This window comes from Mandrillus leucophaeus, unplaced genomic scaffold (genome assembly GCF_000951045.1).
Source record: "Mandrillus leucophaeus isolate KB7577 unplaced genomic scaffold, Mleu.le_1.0 Scaffold271, whole genome shotgun sequence".
Lineage (NCBI taxonomy): Eukaryota > Metazoa > Chordata > Mammalia > Primates > Cercopithecidae > Mandrillus > Mandrillus leucophaeus.
In genome coordinates, this window is record NW_012102821.1 from 2,094,051 (window position 1) to 2,098,722 (window position 4,672).

Genomic DNA, 4,672 nt, shown 5'->3' on the forward strand with positions numbered 1-4,672 from the left:
GGTTCACAATAGGATTCCTGCTCCTATGAGAATCTAGTGGTGCTGCTGATCTGACAGGAGGCAGAGCTCAGGTGATAATGCACACTCACCCACCACTTACCTCCTGCTGTGAGACCCGGTTCCTAACAGGCCACGGACCAGTACCAGTCCATGGCCCAAGGATTGCGGAGCGCTGCTGTAAGTCACTGAGCCATAAAGCTGGGTATGGTAGCTGCTGTCCATCATCAAGTCGAACTGCTCTGTGGGAAATTGGGCTTAAAGGCACAAGTAAGTTGCTTGAACAAGTGGCTTCAACTTCTGTGCAGCTAGTCCTCTTGCACTGATACCTTTACCTCAACTCACGCCACACCAGTGGATTGAAGAAGAAGAAGAAAAAAAAAAAAATAACCTTGACTTCATTTTCATATGGTTCTCCTGGCGTCTTTGAAAGCCAGCAGCTGCAGCTCTACAGCACCACAGGGGAGTGACCTCAAGGGCAGTGGGAAGGGGGGTCCTCCCAGGTTTCTTCTCTATACCTGTGAGGAGAGGGGCCAGAGGTATAGAACCACATTGAGTGAGAGGTCACGCCTAATGGCATCATGGGATGTTCAGGGACTTGGGAGTGAAAAAAATCAATGCTCTGGGAAAAGAGTGTTTGAATGGACCTTTCTGAAGTCACAGAGCATGAGGACTTGAGCCCCTTGGAAATTCTTCCCAACTATGGTAGAGGTGGCTCTTATTAAACAGCAGAATAAGGTAGCCTGATGAGTGGCTGTCAGTCACTCTTTCTGCCACCTCCCCAAAGTGGGCCCACTAGACTCATGTGTGAAGTAATTGTATTGGCCGGTTTGATGGTCAAGTATGAGCTCCACAATATGAGCTTTCCCCCACCAAGGCTGACCTGGCCATAGCATCTACTGAGTGCTGACCCTGACCACAGCAGAGGGTAACACCAAGCCCTCTAATTTAGCAACTTTCTTTCTGGCAGTCAGCTGGCCAGCTGGTTGGATACATTGGATCCCCTCTCCCATCACAGCAAGTGGGGGCAGAGGAATTATCACTTCCTCTGAATATGGATTCACATTCCCTGCCTGCAATACCTCTGCTGGTGCCTCTATTGGACTTTTAGAAGACCTTATCCTCTGTCGTATTCCACAGGACAAGTCTTCCAATCAGGTAACTCATTTTACAATGCAGGAAGTGTGGTGATGACCTTATACCCATGGAATCCACTGGTTTTACCATACACTTTATCACTACAAATTGTAGCATCAACAAGCTAACAGCAGTGTGACCAGAGACCAAGATATATTGTCATTTTTCCTGTAACTAGAATACACGGATCAAGGAACTTCTCATAAACCGCCAACAAAATATTGGCTCCCCATTTCCACCTCATTGACCTTGGACGTTGGTTATGGGACTCCTGATGCCAACTGAGCATGAATAGATGTGAATATGTCCAAGTCATGCATTTTTCTAACCTGAATTTTTTTGTTGTTGATTAAAGACATTTTGCATTTAAAGGAAAGGCCACAATTTATTTTTTTTGTTACTGAAGCTTTATTCTTACAACCAAAAGAAGCCTGAAGCCTAGATGGTTCACCCAAATCTCCATTTGGACTTGATGTTTCCTCCTTAGGTGAGAGTCTGGCAGTGGATTCTAGCACATTACTGAGAAGTGACTGAAGATTTTTCAGGCTTATAATCACAACCCATGCCTTGCCCATGTTTCTTCCCTCCCCAGATACCGTAAAGGAGACCCCAAGTGTACAGTCTGACATGATTCAGTGCTAAACCATTTATTGTGCTCAATTAAATGCTTATCAAGAATGATGCAGGTGCTAATGGGATGTGTATGCAGGATCAAGCCTTGACATTTTGATTTATCTCTTTGTTGGCTAGCGGCAGTGGAAAGGAGCACTGGGAAGGTTAAGAGTTAATATGCTGCCACAGCTCCTGGGGGACTTAGCGTAATAGTGACACGGACAGCTGACCCTGGAGTTTCTAAAAGGCAGCATTTGAGATTAAAAACTTCATGAGCCCAAATGTCAAGTTTATAATTCCTTTCCCAAAGGAGTGAGCAGATAGTGTATTATATTCCCCAAGCTTTACTTACAGGCAGTACTTCAATGGCAGAGAGGAATACCTTGATATATGTGAACAGCCTTGATGGAGAAACGACTCCCCTTCCCAGTCCTCATTCCACAAAGAAAAATAACAAAAGCAAAACTCCAAGGCTACAGGAGATCAAAAATCTCTTCTTTGTTATCCTGTACCCTACCCAAAGTGCTGCGAACAAGCTTCTCTTTCCTTATTGTGGTCAACATTGTTAGTGCTCTCCAAAATCCAGATTCTTTTCTTTTGGAGTTCAAAATAATTTTATTCTGAGGCTAAAACATACGTTTCAGTCTTTATTTGCAAGGTGTTACATCCTAGAGGAAGGAAAATGCTGGGTGGAGGGGATTGTATGGGAACTTTGGGTAATCTGGGTTGTGAGAGCTCAGAGCTCTCATAGAGTTTCGCATGTCTGAGGCCAGCAAGTAGGTCAGTATGAGATATTCAGATTGGGGAATGTGCAAGGACGGAGAGAATCCTGCAATAGAAGGATGTGTTCCTGGGGCTAAAAAGCAGTCAGTCTTGGATTTTGTAAGAGTGAGTAGGAAGTTACTGGGCATGACTAGTTTCCCAGGAGCCTTGACTCAAGATACACACAAAGACTTCATTTCCCAGCCTTCCTTGCAACTGTCAGTAGTCACATGACTGAGTTTAGCCAGTAGAATGTGAGCAGAGATGGTGCATACCATATCCGCCCATAGCCTCTACAAGCCTGCCACATTGCATGTCCAAGTTCTTTCCCCCTCTGCAACCAAGTGACAAAGGCCATGTAACCTTGGGAAGCCACTCTGAAAATGGCAGACTTTCCATCAGCCTGAGTTCTACAGCGATACACATCCCTGTTAGGTCAAGACAAAAACTTTGGTAAAATGGTTACTTAATACAACTTGGAAAGGAGGGAAACCAGCTGAAATGCTGCCTGCTGGTGCATTTAACAAGATGCAAGAAAGAGATGAATTTGGGAAATTCTGGCAAGTTCGTAAGCAAAAAAAAAAAAAAAAAAAAAAAAAAAAAAAAGAGAGAGAGAATAGAGAATGTGCATAAATTTAGGGTCTGGCAGGGTTAAAAGGAGCAGAAAATATCTAGACCACACGTTTTTAGGAAAAAGACTAAAAAAGGTTTCTATCAATAATGACCCATCAAGTTTTCTCAGTTAAGTGACTTGTCCTGTGGCAAGTATCAGATCAAGGGTGGGGCTTTTTCTCCCCTACCCTTACCAGTGGTTCAAATGGCCTCAGAGCAGCTGCCATTACATTGAGGCTATAATGGAGTCCAGGAAGAAAATAAATTCAGGCTTGATAATTACATCTAGGAAAAGTCTTGTGTTCCCACACAGAACAGAGTGGAATCACACAGATTAGACGGAAGCCTTCAGAGGTTTGAAAGAATTACCTTGCCAAGAAGGCCGGACAAAATGAAAACAAAAACAAACGCCTTTGATGGTTTGAGTCTTACTGCAACCTTGGCTCCCCAAACTCACATAAGCAGAAAGTGGGCAGTGAAAGTTCATGGTCCCTAAGAGGATATCCTTTCTAATACTCTGAAGTTCCCTTCTGCTGTGAACACATAAAACAAAGAACAAGAAAGCCCTCCCAGAGGACACAAGCACAAAAATTGATGGATAGGGAAGCTCCTTCTAGGCTACACAGAAGCAACAGGATTGTATCAAGAACTGTGCCCCATGCCAGGGCAGAGGCTTGCAATTCCTGCCTGTAAGGATTTTATTATTGCTACGGACCAATGACTGCTGTATGTACAAAACCATTCCCCTTTTTAACAGGGACATTTTTGTTGTGGTTATCTTATTCCTGCTTCAGCATTATGAGTGAGTGTAATGGAAGATGCCAGGCAGGGTAGGAAGAGGGTAACTTGTCTTTTAGTTTCTCAAACTATACAAAGCTACCTTCACACCTGGTAGAATAGACTGCACATAACCAGGAGAACTTGGACTTTAAACTTGATGTGGTATCTGGATAGATCTTAAATTGTCTCCTCTAGGGAGAGAAGAAGGTATGTTCTCAACTTTCTTCCCAGGAGCCTTGACTCAAGATACACACAAAGACTTCATTTCCCAGCCTCCTTGCAGCTGTCAGTAGTCACATGACTGCATTTAGCCAATAGAATGTGAGCAGAGATGGAAATGAGGATATGAATGGATATTTGGGGAACAGAATGATGGACTAGGACAGAGACTGCTGGCATCACACCAGACTTCATGTCCTATTCTGCCTTTTGTATACTCAGCTAGACAGTATCTCCTAGTCTCCTTTACAATTAGATGGAGCAAATGGAATGTGACTGAAAGTGACAAGTACCAATTACTGGGCTGGCCTATAAACACTTCTCATGTGTGATGAGGCTCCAGGTTCTTTCCTTAACGGCTGCATGGAACCAAGCTCCCCAAATGACCCGAACTACTAGGAACTGAAATATGAGCAGGAAACAAGCTTAGGCTTCTCTTAACCCAATGTATATTTTGGGGTTGATGTATTATTCCAACTAATGTTACTCTAAATAATACACTGATTGTCCCCTTCTGTTTTCCCAATTCCCTAGGCCACTAATCAATATTGAA